Genomic DNA, 19,859 nt, shown 5'->3' with positions numbered 1-19,859 from the left:
TCTAGACTCCACATAAAGGTTTTTTTGGGGGGCATAGACATAGCTCACAACAGGAGGCTCATCTGTGCTTTGTGGTTGGGACTGCAATGATAGGGGGTGGGGTTGGCAGTTCTGTGGGTGGGGTTCATGTAGGTTGAACATGTTGTGGACAGAAGTGGGGGCATAAAATGAGAGGGGCCTGCTATTCAAAGTGACATGAAGCAGCATAAATAATAGGTGTTAATAAAGTAATGAGTGGAAATACTATTTAAAAAAAAAAAAAAAGTAGATTTGTCACACAAAGGCTAATTTACACCAAAGCATGATACATTTGCTTGCTCACAATATCTGTTATACTCAGTGGGCCAAGACAGCAAAACAAAGAGAGAAAAAAGTGTCTATTTGACCCTTATTCAAAATCAAGCAAGATTGCCAATTTGCATCAAACTCCACTTGAAAAATTCAAGCCTCTATTCAAAATCAAGTTACAGGGCCAGATTGGCCTCCTGGGATACTGGGAGATTTCCTGGTGGGCAGCAAGACCATTGTGCTAAGAGCATGCAGATGGTATGGCAGTAGCTGGCCTGGAGACAAGGGGGAGATGAGCATTGGAGTGGTCACGAAGTTCACACTGCCCTGGTGCTTATAACAATGGGGCCACTTGAATAAAAGAAGGCTGCACAGTTACTGTAAGAGAATCTGCTTCTAGGAATGCATATTAGAACTTTCAAGGGCTGTTCTCTAAGATATGTTTTTTTTTAACTCTTTGTGGGTGGGGAAGCTGCTCTGTGCTGAGCATAGGAACAGAGATGGTCAATCAAATTAGTACATCCACTGAGGTGACTCCTCCTGCTCAGGGGAGTAGCCTTACTGCCTGCCTTGCTTTCTTGCGCCAATTGCTGCCTCCATTTTATGTCCATTTTAAGTCCATAGAGGAGAGAGTCTGAAACTGTGAGATAACTGAAACTTTGACAGAATCATATTTATGCTGTGATATGCAGTCATATGATGTTGAAATCATTATGATGATAACATTTGCCCATTTATTAGACATGTGCAGCAGCAAATAATTCATTTGGATGAATTATTCGTAATGAATATTCTGAAAAATTAGCTTTTAGGATATTTATTTGCTGCACAATTCAGTATTTGTTTCGTTTAAACGAAACAAATACTGAATTTTCCGTGAAATTTACATTTATTTTTGTTGAAATCAATGTAAATGTTCCTTTGCTCCAGGTGACTTAGTGACACCTATAGGCTTATACTTACCTCCAAAGCGATGGGGGACCCGTGATAATCCCGACCCTTCACTGAGTCCAAGGCCGCGCTAATAGGAGACTTAGTGCAGCAGATTCCAGACATTTTCTCCTTTAGTTTAGGCTCTGGGATCTGCCGCCCTAAGTCTCTTATTAGTGCGGCCTGACTCGGTGATGAAGGCTTGGGATTAGCGGGGTTTCCCAGCACTGTAGACTTAAGTATATCAACTTTTATATCTAATTTAAAGGAAATTAATATATACTAACACATTTTGTTAGTATATATTTGTTTTCTTTAAATTAGTTAGTGCATATATTCAGATATTCATTTCATGAAAACAAATTAATATTCATATTTAGACAAATGCACATGTCTACCCTTGATCAAGAGAGGGAATATATTACAAGCTATGGTTTACTTAAAGGGATAGTAAAGTCAAAATTAAACTTGCATGACACTTAAATTCACTTCTTTTTTTCAAATGTGCTTCATTCTCTTGGCATCCCTTGTTGAAAAAGAATATGCACATATCCTACACTAGTGGGAGCTAGCTGCTGATTGGAGCCTGCACACATTTGTCTCTTGTGATTGGCTAATTAGATGTGTTCATCTTGCTGCCAGTAATGCAATGCTGTTCCTTCAGCAAATGATAAAAAGATAATGAAGCAAATTTGATGATATAAATAATTGAAAAGTTGTTTAAAATTGTATGTTCTACCCAAATGCTAAAAGAAAATGTGGGGGTTTCCTATCCCTTTAAATATTTAACCTGAACCGGCCTCATTTGTCTTATTTTACTGTAAGTTACTGTAATATAGCACAAATAGAGCAGCTTCAGGTTAAAATATTTATTATGACATGAGATTCTCACCCCGCTCCATAAAGCAAAATTATCAGTCAGTAGGGGGCGCACTTTAAAAATGAAATCCTGCAGTCAATATAAATTACATTACGTTGCTTTCTGCATATAGCATCTTATAATAACCTTTATTTTTGCATGAATTTGTTTTTTTATCATGGTTATAAGTATTTTGAGTGTTTTGTGAAAAGTTCACCATCTTTTAGTTTGTGAGATCTATAGTGCAGAATTACGCTGTGATTAGGGAGACAATTTCATATAGGACCATGGAACGGCCATGTTTAGGTCATTTTACGAAAAAACAGCAATTACATTTTATATTTTATACTTCTAAGTTTGAATTTCTGCATGTTTTTTTCCACATTACGATTTATGCTGTTTATATTTAATACTATTTATTCCAGAGTAATTTACAAACAAATAATTATACAATTTTTTGTGAAGAATTTTGTTACAATTTTTGATAGACCTTCACAATACAATTTTTCCTGTGTATTTTTTTTAGTGGTTAAATTATTTGTTTTGTAAATACAAATTTTATTGTGCAGTTTTCTAATGTATGTATGTATCTCTTTCACATACAAACATGCAATATATACACCCTATAACAAGACACACTAGGGAAATAGAAGTATTGGTGAGCATTCTTTAATAATCTCGCCAACCCAGAGACCTTTTGACATCATCGGCCCTTGAATATTATCATTTTCTTGCTTATATCTGCTACCTCCCACTGGGAGTGTAATTTTTTTCTGATGGCAATGTTTACACATCTTTTCTTTAGCTACATTTACCACCAATCAGCAAACGCTATCCGGGTGCTGAACCAAAGACGGGCCAGCTCGTAAGCTTACATTCCTGCTTTTTCAAATAAAGATACCAAGAGAACGAAGAAAAAATGATAATTGGGGTAAATTAGAAAGTTGCTTAAAATTGCATGCTCTATCTGAATCATGAAAGAAAAAAAAAATGGGTTCAGTATCCCTTAGTAGCTGTAGGAACTTTCAGTATAGGTAGGGATACTACAGGCAAAATAAGCTATTTCCAATGCCAAAATAAAGTAAAATGAGCTATGTGTAAACAATTTAATACACTCCAGCATGCAAGCAAAAAGTTTCGGAAACAATTGAATACACAACAGCGCAACCAGATTCAAAGGAAAGTAAACATTTATTTAAAAATGATATATGAATAAATTAATTTACTAGATAAAAACAATATCAAGTTCATCAAAAACTGTCTCAAACGGCCCAAACACAGGATCAGAGTGGTAGGGTGTACCAGAAGAGTTCCTCAACGGATATCTGCTCTTCAACGGTAATTGCACTTATCCCTCCTGACAACTCTAACTGTGATCAATTCATGTAGCCCAGGACTGCTATATCTACACATTTTGTCTGCCTCTAGTACAGACTGTCTAATGGGTTCATGTGAACAGTATGTTAACAAGTATGGGGAAAATACTTAAGGCAGTCGCAATATTGCAAACTTTTTATTTTATAAAAAAAAACAATAAAAAATCATTATTTGCCTTTTAGTTGTGGAATTCAATAATTGAAAAATGGCCCTGAAAATAAATTGCTAATTATCAAAAAATTGGATTACAATCAGGACAAACAAGACGAGAGCATGTCAAGTATAGGACCATTTTGCACAAAACTGATATTGAAAAAAAAAAATGCTGCAAATAAACAATTACAATCATTCCTTATTGTGGTAAAGTCAGCATAAAAAACAGCTCATTGGCAGCCAGCAACATGCAGATAATTATCAAATTAACTATAGAATGTGAATAACACCTTATTCTAATGACAGCAAAAATATGAGCAAAACAGCATTTTGAACTGTAAAAATTAAAAGATTTGAAAATTAGCCCACATTAGGTATATTTTTGTCCATTAAGTTTTCTTTTGAGATTAAAACTGTGTAGAAATAACATTATTATTATTATTATTATTATTATTATTATTATTATTAATAATAATAATAATAATAATAATAATAATCACAATCCACATCTGTAAATTCAATAAATAAATAGGTTACGAAACTAATTCTAATTGTTTATTTATTAACCTTTCTGTCATTCATTATTACCCAACTAGCAGATAAGGGACTCTATTCCAATCCAATAAAGTACTTTATAGTGGTTACCAAGGGTTTTTCTTTTTCTTTATTTTCAACAAGAAAACATGAAAGTCAAAAGAAAAAGCAAAAATAATTATTTTCATTAACAACAGCCTATTGTATCTCATGACTTAAACTACATTTCATACCAATAATCATCTAATTTACGTCAAATTTTCCAATTCTAACAAAAGTTTGCACACGGTGTGCTGACACAAATATTTGTGTAAACTTCAATACCCCCCCCCAAAAAAAGAAAATAAAAAAATTCCCCTTTTCCTCTACAATTAGAGCATTAATTGTTTAGTCAATTTGATGGTAAAAGTTCTGCCACAACTAAATTAATAAATGGTATTGCGTGTTTAATTGGCTCTAAAATTGTTGCTGTGTGGGCAAGGACCATGAACAGATTAGACTTTTCTATTTAAGGAAGACATTTCTGTATTGTTTTTCTGATCTTATTTTCAGGTTTTGGCATTCTATAATCATCTGTAATTTGATAATATTTATAAATTCAGCTAAGCTTGGGGCCACTTTTTGTTTACATTTTTGGAATATTAAGTTTTGTGCGGCTAAAATAGCCGTATTTATAAGATGCCTATCTCCCACAGTCCTTTCCTGTTCTAAAAAAAATATTTGTATAGGTTCTAAGACAGTTTCTGCCTCAAGATATTTATTAAGCCAAAACGGAATCCTTGCGCAATATTGTCTTATATTATTGCATTCATAGCAATTGCCCTGTTGGGCTGAAGCCCATATGCTAATTCTCTCCAGTGTCAGATAAAAATTATTAATTAGTTTTAGTTGGGACTCTCTCCAACTAAACTGGTCGCTTCCTCAGCCTGTTTTATACTCTCAATAATATCCTCAGGTTGCAGTGAGTTAAAATGTTTCAAGAATTGATCGCTAACCTTGTTAATATGCTTTTGTCTGATTGTTTTCATCATGGTTTGATACCAAAATTAACTTGAGCAGACCCCCGCCTTGTATAGCTTGAGCCCTGGATCTGTCTGTTTTTTACTCCAGTCAGGGCCAAATTTATGTATTTGTACTTCTATATAATGACTTGCTTTCAAGTAGGTATAACATTTTTTCCTTGGTAAATCAAACTCAGCTGCCAAGTTCTCAAAGGTCTGCATTATCCCAGACTCTCACGAACTTAGCTGCGTGAATTTCCCTAGTCCTTTATCATTCCATTCATAGAATATTTTATTATAAATCCCCTGTGAAAAATCCACGCAGCCAATCATGGGCAGACACTGAGATATTTGAAATTCCTGGCCTAATAACTGACAGTACTTTTGCCATGCTAATACTATGTTTGCGAATGTCAGCGAACTACTAATATTGCCTGGTAACTTTCTGTATGGGCAATGAAGTATAGCCTTCAAATCGAATGGGGCGACCAGCTCTGATTCCAGTTTGTAATACGTGACATAGTCCGCTTCCGTCAACCAGTCTATGCCAAATTTCACCAATGTAGCATAATTATAATATTTAATGTTAGGGAGGGAAAATCCCCAATATTGCCTCATATGTGCTAATTTTTCTAAGGATATTCGCGCCTTTCCCCCCCATATAAAAAGCGAGCAGGCATTGTTATATCTGTCTATGTCCTTTCTTAGAATGAACAGTGGAAGATTCAATTTAGGGAAAAAAATGTTTTTTATCAACATTACCCTTGCTGATAAAGATAAATAGTATATGTTCCACCTATTCAAATACATCTGGATATTATCAAAGAAATCTTTATAATTCAGTTGATACCACTCTCTGGGATTCCTCCCTATTTTAATCCCTAAATAGATTATATATCGTTCTTCCTTAAAGATATGCTTTGAACTGCTCCTTGTTTTATTAACCCATAATAACTCTGATTTGCTGGCATTTATTTTATATCCTGAAAATAGACTATATTTACCAATGATGTCCAAGAAAGATGGAATACTTAAAGATGTTTCTTGTAAAAACAGTAGGATATCATCCGCGTATAGAGGTACTTTTAACCCCTGCCAGAATTGCTCTTTCGCTTCCTCATTTATATTTTCTCTAGAGTATAGTTTTTGGTAATATTTAAAAAAAGCCTCTCTAATATCTGATGCTTTAGTGTACAATTTATCACCATCTTTGATGCGTGGTATTATATTATTTTTCTTCCGAAATTTCATGATCCTAGCCAGATATTTGGCGGATATCCCCTGATGTCCTTGATAAACAGTTCTTGCCTTTAAAGGGACAGTCAAGTCCAAAAAAAACTTTCATGTTTCAAATAGGGCATGTAATTTTAAACAGCTTTCCAATTTACTTTTATCACCAATTTTGCTTTGTTCTCTTGGTATTCTTAGTTGAAAGCTAAACCTAGGAGGTTCATATGCTAATTTCTTAGACCTTGAAGGCCACCTCTAATCTAATGCATTTTGATAGTTTTTCACCACTAGAGAACATTAGTTCACGTGTTTCATATAGATAACTTTGAGCTCATGCACGTGAATTTACCATGGAGACAGCTCTGATTGGCTAAAATGCAAGTCTGTCACAAGAACTGAAATAAGGGGGCAGTCTGCTGAGGCTTAGATACAAGGTAATTACAGAGGTAAAACATGTATAATTATAACTGTGTTGGTTATGCAAAACTGGGGAACTGGTAATGAAGGGATTATCTATCTTTTAAAACAACAACAATTCTGGTGTTGACTGCCCCTTTAAATCTTCCCTCCCCCATCTTTCCCTCAAATAGTTCTCCCTTTCTACTTTAGCCTGTACATATTTTCCCCATGTGACTGTATTGGGATAACCTAGATACCTTTCATAAGTATTCTTAAACTGGTTAGACAGATGAATCTCTCTGGCCTTGATTTTACGTTTCATTTTGACCATATACGCTTTGATTTCACCTCTTAGGACAACCTTTCCTGCCTCCCACAAAATGTCAACTTTATTTACATACTGCTTGTTTAGCGAATAATATTCTTACCATTTATTGTTTAACCAATTGACAAAATGCGCATTATTACTCATATAACCCGGGAAACGGAATGTATTTATCTTACTGTCTGCCCTAGTAGTCAAAAAAATCTTAAGACTGATTATACCGTGATCTGATATAATTATATCTGCAATACGTGTTTTTATGTCTGAATTTAAGAGCTGTTCATCTAGCAGAAACATATCGATTCTTGAGAAATTTTTATGTACCTTGGATTCGCAAGTATATGTCCGCTCATCATGGTTTTGCAAAGGCCAGATGTCCTTAACTTTGAGTGTCTTAATATATTCTCGAAAAAAAAATGATTCTCTACAATATGCCTGCCTGTGTTTTAGGCGAAACCTGTCTAATTCCGGATATAAGGTAAAATTCATATCTCCCGCAATAATTAAATTTAGTCTTAAAGGGACATTGTACTCAAAAATTTTCTTGCGTGATTCACAAAGAGCATGCATTTTTAAGCAACTTTCTAATTTACTCATATTATCAAATTTTCTTCATTCTCTTGGTATGTTTATTTGAAAAGCAAGAATGTAAGTTTAGATGCCGGCCCATTTTTGGTGAACAACCTGGGTTGTCCTTGCTGATTGGTCAGCACCAATAAACAAGTGCTGTCCATGGTACTGAAGCAAACATTTGCTGGCTCCTTAACTGAGATGCCTTCTTTTTCAAATAAAGATAGCAAGAGAACTAATTAAAATTGATAATAGAAGTAAATTAGAAGGTTGCTTAAAATTGCATGCTCTATCTGAATCATGAAAGAAAAAATTTGGGTTCAGTGTCCCTTTAAGTAAAGTGAAAGTTTCTGTTTCAACTTGGACCAAAATTCTGCCTCAAATCTATTCGGACCGTATATATTACATAATGTTCATTTTGAATTATCTACCTTTATTTGGAGAATTATATATCTCCCATGTGGGTCCAATTCTTTTTTAATAATATTAAATACTAAGTTCCTATTAAAAAGTACAGCTACACCCCGTTTCTTCTTATTACATGGCATTGCAATGATATCTGAGATCCAATTTATCTTTAATTTTTCTATCTCAGGGCTTTTTAGATGTAGCTCTTGCAATAAAAATAATATCGGGTTTATGATTTTTAAGCTTTTTTAAAATATTTTTAAGTTTGATGGGGGAAGTTATCCCCCCCCACATTCCATGATACTATATTTAGGGATGTGCTCATTTTACTGAGGAAAAAAGCGAGTGAGAGGAAAAAAAAACAAACCCCCCCCCGCCCGCCCCCTGGTTTAAAAGAAGTATGATCACTTGTACCGCAGCACATTTTTAGTTGAAAACAATTACTCTGAGCAACATTTGCGGTGTCCAGCATGAATTGCAAATCTAAACAGATACAATCAACGATATCACACTTCAATATTGTTCTCCAACCAAAAAGATTTAGCTTCTGCAACTGAGTTCAGAACAATGGTACCTTCCATACTAAGTACTGTTATTTTGGCAGGATATCTCATATTGGCTTTCAGCCCTGCTTTAATTAACCCTGTGCAGAATGGTGCCATTGTTTTTCTCTTTGCTGTTGTTTCCATAGAAAAATCTTGAAACATGTATATTTGTTTAGTGCCTATTGTGATTGTTTGCACCTTTCTGTATTGACGCATTATGTTGACCTTATCTTGAAAATTGAGGTATTTAATTAACACCATCCGTGGTCGTATATTGCCATCTGCATACTTTCTAATATTACCAATCCTGTGTGCTCTTTCTACCTGTAGTGTGCTACTTGCTGGCTAAATTCCCAGTAAGATAGGTAAAGTAGTCGCCCCAAATGTTAATAAGTCTTCATACTTCTTACTCTCTGGTAGCCCAACAATACATTTATTGCTACGTTGGGACCTGTCCTCTAGATCTTCGATTTTTAATTGTAATGCTTTAATTTTATCAACCATATCTCTGGCCATATTTGTCTCCTGTGTGTTGGTTCTGTCTTCTAAGTCCGAGACCCTGGTCTCTACTTCTGTCATTCTTATAGAGAATTGCTAAGCTCTTGTGAACGATCCATTTTTTGACTATCTCAAATTGTGGTAATATTAAATCAGCTAGCTGATTTATAGTTAGTTGTGTCTCATGAATCTTAACTGGGCTTTCTGTATTTACCTCAAGACTGGTCTCCTCCGGCAATGGTTTAGACTTTTTACCTTTTTTTAAAGGCATAGCCGGAGATCTAGTCTTGACATTCGTGATATACTTTTCCATAGACACTAGCAATAGTGTATTCATGTTAGTGTAAATATATATAAGAAAAAAAAACCCCAAAAAACCAAACCTTACTTGACCTAGTTTAACTTAACCTTCAATACCTTAAATTTAGTGCACTCTTAACTCTAAACAAATAATTTATTTGTCGGATATTCTCTATTTATAATATGCTATGATGCCGGTTACTCACAAACAGGCTACATATATTGCAATGCAGCAGAACTGAGATGACCTTTATATACCGCAGTGATTTGAAGTGACTAACAACACTTTGTATTTACAACAAATAAAAAGAGAAAAACTATTAACCTATCTTTTATAACCACCAGGGTTTACACTTACTCCTATTTCCAGATTATATCTTCACTTTGTTTTGATTTATACATCAACAATACACAGCTGATACATTATTATTAGACAACTAGTACCGTTCATCAGAATTAGCTTTTTGCTAGTTAAATCTTTCTTTTTACTAAATGCTAGAAAATTATTGTATTTCAGCACCTCTTATATTAATAAACATTTCTTATACTATTGCACCAATGCTAGTCTTTAATAGACCCTTCAGTGTCCAGCAGGTTTAGAGTCCAAGCCTGTGTGGGGTTTTACTCTCTACCCCCTGACACAGCCCCCAAAAAATGCTTGTAAGGGTGTTAATTAATTTATATTTGTATAAATATTACTGCAAGGTATCTCCTTGAACTGCCCCGGTGTGTTTAGCTACAGTACCAGAAAGGAACAATCTTATTTCAGGCCTCTTGATCACTGAAGTTTTTAATTAAATTAGTCTTTGGCATACAGCAGTTTTTATCTGTCACCTGACATGCGTTTTTTCCTGTGTGCCGCTGATTATAAAATATATGAATACTGCTGTGTTCTCTTTTAGCAATGTGCAGTTTGCACTGTACCAGAGTTCTTGAGAAAAAGCATACTTTATAAGGGCATTCTGCCCTGAAATTAATAAAGGGGCAAACTTTCTGACGGATCCGTTTTACACCTTCTGTACCTTACATCAGGGAAAGATGGTGACCCCCCAAAAAAGTTCTCATTAAACTGATGCGTACTTGATTATTGACAGAACTGTGGGGGAAGCGTCCTTAGGCCTCTATGTATGAAGCCATCTACTTTCCTGCATTCGCCGCCCCAATACGCTCGCCTAACATTGCTGCCGCGGACCTGAATAAGTTCGCCAAAGTTATCAAGAAAGCTGTCAAGAAGCCGCGCACCAAGTACGGAGCGATGAGCAGCGTACTGTTGTTAACTGACAGTCATCGATCTCGCTGCTCATCGGCTTCTTTGCAGCTTTCTTGGTAGCCTGTCACTAAGCACCCACACTAAACTACACTGTTTTACCCTCTAAACCGCTGCACCCGGAGCCCCCCGCACCTGAATAAAGTTATTACCCCCTAAACCGCCACTCCTGGAACCCGCCGCAACTATAATAAATGTATTAACCCCTAAACCACCGCTCCCGGACCCGCCGTCACCTACATTATACCTATTAACCCCTAATCTGCCGCCTCCTATACTGCCGCCACCTATATTAAAGTTATTAACCCCTATACTGCGGATCCCGGACCCTGCCGCAACTAAATGAATTGTTTAACCCCTAAACCGCTGCACACCGGCACCTACATTACATTTATTAACCCCTATCCTGCCCCCCACTACACCGCCACCACCTACATTACACTGTTTTACCCTCTAAACCGCCGCTCCCGGAGCCCCCTGCACCTGAATAAAGTTATTACCCCCTAAACCGCCGCTCCCGGACCCCGCCGCAACTAAATTAAATGTTTAATCCCTAAACCGCCGCTCCCGGACCCCGCCGCCACCTATATTAAACTTATTAACCCCTAAACCTAAGTCTAACACTAACACCCCCTAACTTTAATATTATTTTAAAAAATCTAAATAAAACTTACTATTATTAACTAAATTATTCCTATTTCAAACTAAATACTTACCTGTAAAATGAACCCTAAGATTGCTACAATATAACTAATAATTATATTGTAGCTATTTTAGGATTTATTTTTATTTTACAGGCAACTTTGTATTTATTTTAACTAGGTACAATAGTTATTAAATAGTTATTAACTATTTAATAGCTACCTAGCTAAAATACTTACAAAATTACCTGTAAAATAAATCCTAACCTAAGTTACAATTAAACCTAACACTACACTAGAGGTCCTCCATGCGGTAGAAGTCTTCATCCAAGCGGTGTCTTCTATCTTCATCCAACCGCGGCTCGATCTTCCAGACCTCCAACGCGGAACATCCTTCTGGCTCGACGGACTAACGACGAATGAATCAGCCAATCGGATTGACCTTGCATTCTATTGGCTGATCGGAACAGCCAATAGAATGCGAGGACAATCTGATTGGCTGATTGAATCAGCCAATCGGATTTTTCCTACCTTAATTCCGATTGGCTGATAGAATCCTATCAGCCAATCGGAATTTGAGGGACGCCATCTTGGATGACGTCCCTTAAAGGAACCTTCATTCTTCATTAGTCCGTGGAGCCAGAAGGATGTTCCATGTTGGAGGTCTGAAAGATGGAGCCGCGGTTGGATGAAGATATAAGACACCGCTTGGATGAAGACTTCTACCGCATGGAGGACCTCTAGTGTAGTGTTAGGTTTAATTGAAACTTAGGTTAGGATTTATTTTACAGGTAATTTTGTAAGTATTTTAGCTAGGTAGCTATTAAATAGTTAATAACTATTTAATAACTATTGTACCTAGTTAAAATAAATACAAAGTTGCCTGTAAAATAAAAATAAATCCTAAAATAGCTACAATATAATTATTAGTTATATTGTAGCAATCTTAGGGTTCATTTTACAGGTAAGTATTTAGTTTTAAAGAGGAATAATTTAGTTAATTATAGTAAGTTTTATTTAGATTTATTAAAATAATATTAAAGTTAGGGCGCTGTTAGGGTTAGACTTAGGTTTAGGGGTTAATAAGTTTAATATAGTGGTGGCGGTGTAGGGGGGGCATGATAGGGGTTAATAAGTTTAAGATAAGTGGCGGTGGTATAGGGGGGGGCAGGATAGGGGTTAATAGGTATTATGTAGGTGGCGGCGGGGTCCGGGAGCGGTGGTTTAGGGGTTAATATATTTATTATAGTTGCAGCGGGGTCCAGGAGTGGCGGTTTAGGGGTTAATATGTATGAAGTAAGTGGCGGCGGTGTAGGGGGGCCAGATTAGAGGTGTTTAGACTCGGGGTACATGTTTGGGTGTTAGGTGCAGACATCTCCCATAGGAATCAATGGGATATTGGGCAGCAGCGAACATGAGCTCTCGCTGCTGTCAGACTCCCATTGATTACTATGGGATACGACGCCATTGAAATCCAGGGACGCTGGCCCGGAATAGTGACGAGCGTACCTGGTAGTAGTTTGATAACTACCAAAAGTAGTCAGATTGTGCCGAACTTGCGTTCGGAACATCTGCAGTGACGTAACCATCAAACTGTGTCGGACTGAGTCCGGTGGATCGTAGGTTATGTCACTATATTATACTTTTGCCGGGCTGTAGGGCTTGATAACTAAGGCGAATCAGTCTCGCCACAAATATGCTGTGGAATTCCAGCGTATTTGCGGTTGACGGCTTGATAACTAGAGGCCAGAATCTCTATGCCTAATAAACTTTTGTCCAGCTAATTATTGATCTTTTTACCATTTTTTTGCCTCCTGCTTGCATGTATTTACCATACTGTATTTTGGATAAGGAAACATTATGTTGAAATCTCAGTCCACCACAGACACACACTGTTCCTTAAGCCATGTTGTAACCAGCGCAGTCAAAGTCACAGTCAATTCCACTCTTATTTTATAATACTTGTGGTTTCCTTGTGTATTCATGGGATTAGTATCTTGGTATCTGGAATTATGAAGATTTTCACCGATCTTTGTGTAGAGACACCTCTGCTTCTCCGCTGCTTTTGCTCCGTTATTTAAAGGCATACGTCATCATAAGATCAATTCTTACATCATATGAAACAAAACTTCAGTTTTATAAAAGGTGCAAACAGTGAAATAAAAGGAAAAGAAATATAAAGTCAGCATTTTGCACACCCTGTAGACAATATATAACCAGGATGCCGGACAACTAGAAACCTTCTAAATGACACCATAGGTCTCTCTTGGACCTTTATAAATATGAGGTAATATTAAAGCTAGAGAAGGTAGTTATAAACATAGGAGACCGCTTGTGGATCTCAATGATAAACCTCATTTTTATAACATTTTATAACCATACAAATGCATATATCAAGGTGGTATAATATCATATTAAAGAGATATGACTGAAGCTTCGCCTGCCAAATAACTAGAATAAGAATTTGTAGTGGTATAATACATCATTATATCATTGCAATATTACAATACTACAATACAATATAGTGTAGTATGGAGGAGCTGCACTAAGGTCTTAGGACTGTGGCTCAGTGGGACCTAGGGTCCAATACATACGGAAGACATGGATCACACTGAAAAAATAAAACTGTCAGAAGGAGGGGGGTTCCTATACCCAAGCTAAGCCCATACAATACGAGTAAAAAGGGGAAAAACCCAACCGTCTTGACTAAGGGAGGGTAGTATCAATCTCTTGGAACAATACCTGTAGGCGTACTGCTGCTAACTGTTTACTATAGGCCAAGCTGGTAGCATTAAAAATATCTTATTCACTTAGAGTAGGGACCATATATAATACCGTGTTTCCAAATGCTATGCTATTAGGGATTAAGAGCATCCTCATAAGCATCTGAATTACAAGTCACAAGTCTAAACTACAGGGGGCATTTATAACCCAAATAAGCACAAGTAAAGAGGAGAAAACGCCACTCCATCCCGGCCGCAGATAGCGAGACCTCCCCCCACCATTGAAAACTAAATCTCTACGTATATAAGTAGGGACTGTAACGGAAAAGGCAGCCCTGCTAACTATATGTATATATGTAAATTATATAGTGGTCTAACTAGAGGATATCAGCTATATGACTAAGTGAAAAGTAAAATAACTCTACTTAGGCACTACAGTACTGTCAAAATTATGCCAGAGTCCTAGAAAAGGCATACATTAAATATTGGCAGTCATATTGTTGAACCAAAGTTAAAATAACATTAAACAATCTCAGCAAGGAAAGCATGCAAGCACCAGCAGTAAGTGAAAGATAAATAGGGTATAGTAGCATTAATGTATTGTCAAAAACATATAAAGAAGTAACCTTAGGAGCTACAGTTAAATAGGTACAGAAATGTTAAGTTAGAACCTCCCTGAGGGCCAAGAGTGCAATATCCACACAAGCAAGCAACGGTAAGCAATTAAAATATCGCAAAGTGTCATGAAGTGTGGACCAGTTAATGCTTCAAAGAGATTGCACTTTGACAGTTACAGCGAAAACTCTCAGTATGGCCCCATTGGAAATACTGGCACACATATTGTGATAATCAAAAGACCGTAGCCACCTTCTCATATTAAGCAGTTACCCTCTAAATATTAAAGCCAGACACTGAACATAAAGTCCGTAGGTAAAAGATGCATTGTCCCTTAAGCATGGTGATAGTCTCCAGCCAGTCCCCCATTTGAGGAGGGAAAGTATAACAGCATCCCAGCTTAGCCTTGATAAATGTATGCAGATACCTATATGTAGGCTCCCCTACTCACAGTATATTTATCACAGGGAGCAGTCCAACGTGAACCCCCAGGTTCCCAGCTCAAATCCAGCAGAGCTATACAAGATCGGGCAGCCAGTAAGTAGAAGATTTGGGGGATTTGCGCTACTCTGAAACACAGGCAGTTATTAGTTTGGATGTGATCGTCTGCTAGGGACCCTTCAGGAAAGTCTTTAGTAGGTAACTGCGGAGAGACAAAAGCCAACCAGATGACCCCTGTCTGCGACTGTGGCGAGAAGTGTACAGTTTGCGTCTGTGAATGCATACCGGTTTGCTCCACATCTCCAGGTAAGATCACATTTGGGTCCCATTTCATGGTGTTCCGAGGCTGTGCTGGAGTTGGGATAATCCCTGCGAGCCCACCCTCCTTGTGGATAAAGCAGCGGAGGTCTCCATGCATATCTCCAAATGGTCCGTCGAGTCCGCAGCCCCTGCACTCACTTCTTTGATAGTGGTATCGGAGGGGAGTGGCGTGCACCGGGGCCCCAGAATGCTACCACTCTCCCCTTCCAGATAGACAGGCTCAGTTTGAGGCAAATGCAGGATCGAGCTATTGTGCAGCCGGCTAGTGAACAGTTCAGTGCGTCTCCCAAAGCTGCGTGGTGTCCATCAAGTAAGTCGTGCAGCTCCTCCAAAAAACCAATGGGTATCTCCATGGTAGCTGTATGTTGGTAGCGGTTTGGCAGGCAGATGATATACGGTAGTTCTTGCAGTTTCTGACAACTTTGTGCCACTTAATGATAAGGCCCTAAGGTGCCTCGCCAGGGGGGTGTTGGAGAAGGCCTCAACCTTCAGTTGTGCTCCGGGCGCTCAAAACTGCAAATATCTCTACAATTCTAGGCTCATCAGATGTAGATTCATAAGCGAGGTAAAGAGCTGTTTGTGTATCTGATATTTGAGCTGTTTGGGAAATTATTTTAGGCAAAAATAGATAGCACGCAGGAGCAGAGTGGAAATATGCAGCCTATCATGGCTGCCACCCGGAAGTTCCCTCCCTTAAGCTTTGTTTTTCGACCGCACTTTCTCAGTGGGGGTTCCACTTTCCATTTTGCGCTGTGTTTGCTGTGTGTCTGGGCCAGTGCCATCCGGCCAGTGTATGGCTATCAGGAGACTTCCATATAAATGCTCTCCATGTAGTTTCTCCCCAGGCAGGGCAATTAAATCCCCCGCAATAGTAATGTGCGTTCCGGGCGATTAGGATCTTAGAGCCAGGTCCTCTCACTAGAGCTGCTGAGCGCACTCCCTTCCCTAATGCTCCGCCCACCGGAAGTCTTTATTAATATGTATTGGGGAGCAGTTTATAGATTGGTTAATAAGCTTCTTGAATAATAAACCCAGATATAACACATTAAAGGGATACTATACCCAATTTTTTTCTTCCTTAATTCGGATAGAGCATACAGTTTAAGCAACTTTCTAATTTACTCCTATTATCAAATTTTCTTCGTTCTCCTGGTATCTTTATTTGAAAAAGCAGGAATGAATGCTTTGGAGCTGGCCTATTTTTGGTTCAGACCCTGGGTAGTGCTTGCTGATTTGTGGCTACATTTATCTATCCAATCAGTAAGCTCAACCCAGGTGCTGAACCTAAAATGGGTCGCTCCAAAGCTTTCATTCCTGCTTTTTCAAATAAAGATATCAAGGGAACAAAGAAAAATAAAGAAATAGGAGTAAATTAGAAAATTGCTTAAAATAGCATGCTCTATCCAAATCATGAAAGAAAGAAAAATATGGGTTTAGTATCCCTTTAATTATACTTTCTAGGTACAAAGTATGCCCCTTTCAGCCTTTTTAAAGGAACTTAATAGTCAAATCTCAAATGTAAATGCATGCACATTCTCCTTAAAGGTATCACTGTTTCAGGAGCATAAGCTATATATGAACACTGCATTCACATTCAAACATAGCTCCTACTAATACAACAAGTGTTGCTTTATATGACACAAACTGAGTCTTCTCTAAGCAGACATGGTATTTGAATGTGGATGCACTGTCTGCATGTAGCAAATATACATATACCCCTGAATGAAGGATTATTTATACTATAAGTATTATTTGCTAATAGAAGTTTGTTTCAAAAAAAATATTTTTGTTCTAAACTAAAACCCACCCTTGAACATTTAGAATTTGACTATTATGTCCATTTAATAAAATCAAGAGAAACAAATGTCATATTTGTCAATAAAATAAATTGTTCAGCTAATAAAGAATCATTTATTGTTATTTTTGTCTCTTTAAGCATTGAATACATTGCTACATAATGACATATCTGAATTATTTAAGGACGATTATCATGCTTTATGTGGAAAATTAAGAGCCAAGCTAAAAGATTGTGAAAATAAGAAGATGCCAAAGATAAGAAGGATATTAGTGGTTAAGATGATTATTTTAGTGAAGCATATGGCTATGATGCTATACTCTTCATCTCATCCTTTGTAAGACACATGGGCCTGGGTTCTAATCAGTTAGACAATATTTTAAACTGGTTGAATAAACTGCTTTAAGTTGTGTACTAATTCTAGCTCATTTCAGTCTCATTCATATGGTAGATTTTCACAATATGTGGGTATTTCTACAAAACAGAGTTTTGTTTTAAATATTTTACCTGCTGAAAAAAATACTTATAGCTTGTGGGGGCATCTCAGTTAAAGCACAGGATGTAAAATGTCTCATAGGTGAAATTAAAATATATTTATCAGATTATTAGATTTTTATAAAATTCATATTTCTTTATGCCTTTTTTTATTGGATAAGTTATGTGTCATATATGTTAGTATTATTTATTCACAGTGAAACATACACTTATAATTATTAACATTTAATCAAATTGCTTATTAAATTCTCAAGTATCATTTTATCTTTATGTACTGTTGAAAGAATTGTATTACAGATCCAATATTTTTCATACAGTTTTCCTACAGTTATGAAGAAAGTCAGATGATTATTTTGTTGGTAAAATATGCAACCTATTTTTTTAAATAATTTATATTTTTGATGATAATGCAATATGTCACTAGAAACATCTGATGGGTTTGGGATAACTTCTTTTTATTATTTTTTTTTAATGAGATTTGAAGGACCATTATACTAATATCATTTCACCTGTGTACATTGATGCACAATTCCTAGATGAACACAAGATAACATATATTTATTAAACTTCAGATTATTTCTGTGGAATAAAGACCTATTTACTGCATGGTAAAATGTTTAGCTATTTTGTAATTTTTTTTTAAATGACATAACTGCTCTATATTATCCCTGATATGGGCACTTCTTTTTTGAATGTATGATATTGTGTGCCAGGATAAATCAGTCAGACAATGCTCAGCAAATTATTTTAACTGCACTTAGCAATGAGGATGTTACATTTCCTAACATTCTGAGTGCCAAAGTTTCAAAACTAACAACACACACACACACACATATATATATTGGCTTATATTTTTAATTTATTATCCAGGCACAGATAGAAGTAAGCAGGTTTTTTTTTTTACTGCAGTATTTTAAGGGGACAGTAAAGTCAAAATTAAACTTTTGTGATTCAGATACAGCATACAATTTTAAACAACTTTCCAATTTACTTATTTTATCAATTTTGCTTAGTTCTCCTGGTATCCTTTGTTAAAGAGTAATCCTAGGTGAGCTCAGAAACATGCAAATGTAATACATAGTTGCAAACTCTGCTGTCACAGTGTCTGTAGCATTATATTGCAGCTGTGTTCGCAACTATATATAATATTTCTATAAACATTGTTGAAAACACTGCTGCCAGATGGCTAAAGACATTTGGATGTTCCTGAGCTCACCCCTATGATTAATATTTAGCAAATGATACCAAGAGAACTAAGCAAAATTGATATTAGAAGTAAATTAGAAAGTTGTTTAAAATTTCATCCTCTATCCTATCCATGTAATTTGAATTTTGACTTGACTGTCCCTTTAAGAATACCATAGGTAATTTGTAACTGAATACCATTAATGGTTACCTTTACTTGTTTTCACAACTCCAGATTTTCAGTACGCTTAGTTACAATATTATATCTGGGAAAAGAACTACATATCTTATTACAAAGTAGCACTAGCAAGTAACATGCTCCACTGATAAATAATTATGTATGAATAAAGATAACACTTTGTGAAAGACAAAAATCAATAATATTTTGAAAACAAGTAAATTCTATGTACCAATTAATAGATGTCGACAAAAAAATTGTTAAATCATTTGAACAATGTAAACAAGAATTTTCTTTCACAAATTAGGATTTTAGTAATTGTTTAAACTTTTTTTGGACAAATTGGGACTGTTATATAATTCAAAATATAATTATGCTTTATCAGAGGGGATTTTTCGCCAGTTCTTATTTTTAGATATTAGATATTGTTGTTTACACTTGGTTCCATTCCCCTCTCCAAACTAACAGCTTCAAATATTAAAACAATCATACTATTCTAAAAAAAAAAAAGAGTGTTTTCTGCTGGTATTTTAATTTTTTCGGTTATTACACGTTTTCTTTTGTAGGTTTTAGTAAACAATAAAAGCAGATAAAAAGCCTAAAATACATTTAGTAATACAGTTAAATTACATAATAAATACATAAATAATAAAAAGACAATACAATATCACTTACTGAATTGAAATGAGCAGTAGATTTTTAAAAAATTTCCCTCCATTTCCCTACCCTCTTTTTCTTTTGTGGCAGGCATCAGCCAATCACAGATTAATATATGCATACA

This window comes from Bombina bombina, chromosome 8, assembly GCF_027579735.1.
Source record: "Bombina bombina isolate aBomBom1 chromosome 8, aBomBom1.pri, whole genome shotgun sequence".
Classification (NCBI taxonomy): Eukaryota; Metazoa; Chordata; class Amphibia; order Anura; family Bombinatoridae; genus Bombina; species Bombina bombina.
Note: the sequence above shows the minus strand (reverse complement) of the source record.